This window comes from Acanthisitta chloris, unplaced genomic scaffold (assembly GCF_000695815.1).
Source record: "Acanthisitta chloris isolate BGI_N310 unplaced genomic scaffold, ASM69581v1 scaffold9297, whole genome shotgun sequence".
NCBI classification, from domain to species: Eukaryota; Metazoa; Chordata; class Aves; order Passeriformes; family Acanthisittidae; genus Acanthisitta; species Acanthisitta chloris.
The window spans coordinates 187,614-188,463 of record NW_008682198.1 but is presented as its reverse complement, the minus strand read 5'-3'; the positions used below and the strand labels follow the sequence as shown (position 1 = coordinate 188,463).

At 47.9% G+C, this 850-nt stretch overlaps 1 protein-coding gene across 1 annotated transcript in view; it reads left to right on the top strand.

Annotated features, from left to right (window-relative positions):
* Window positions 1-850, top strand: part of SFMBT2 (Scm-like with four mbt domains 2) — an 85,893-nt gene that overhangs the window by 68,225 nt on the left and 16,818 nt on the right. The window lies entirely within an intron of this gene.

Sequence of the window (850 nt, the reverse complement as noted above, 5' to 3'; positions counted from 1 at the left end):
ATATGTATGGGGAGATGGAACCACATCCTCAGGGGGTGTAACGTGCTGTGGACCCACCGACAGTGCAAGGAGTGTGGGATGTACAGCAGGTGAGGCTCTGCTCCCCCACATGTGAGCACTGTGTCTTGCTGGGGCTATCAGAGTTCCCCTGCAGCTTGCCCATTTCAGCTAACGAGGTTAGGGCCAGGCTAATGAAACACTGGTGGAGATGGATGTGGCTTGTTAATTGGCATCAATGAAATTGCATACACCAGGACTTAATGGGTCCCTGTGTTAGCATCAGGACTGTGTGGCATTGCTGCTGCTTTTGCTAAAAGCAAATTTTTCTCCCCTTTAGCAATGGCAGGAGGCTCTGACAGTGCAATACTCATCCACTTAATGGTATAGACTCAGTGGGAGGGACAGGATTTAACTCACTTTATTTCAGCAAGCTGTGGGACACACATTGGCACTGGAGCCAATATCCCAGGGCCCTGTTACAATCAAATGGGGAGAAACAGGATCTTTTTGGGTATGATAACCAAAAAAGTGGATAACTACTTGGATGGCACACGGACTACGTCTAGAAATACCCTTTGCTCTCCATGGACTGTAAAGGAGCCCAGAGTAATTAGCCCAAACAAGGAAAACTGCTCTGTAGACCAATGCTGGGTATAGGGAATGGCACTGCAGTGCTTATTGAATTGGGCACCAGCTGAAGAGGGTTCTCCACCTGAATGTTCTCCCTGAGCTGATTCCCTGTTTTTGAGAGTCTGTTCATACATCCCCTTTCTGGCAAGTTGTAACTGAGTCACTCATGTCCATCTGCAACGCAGGTTATGAAAGAGCCATAGGTGACATCATGAATGAA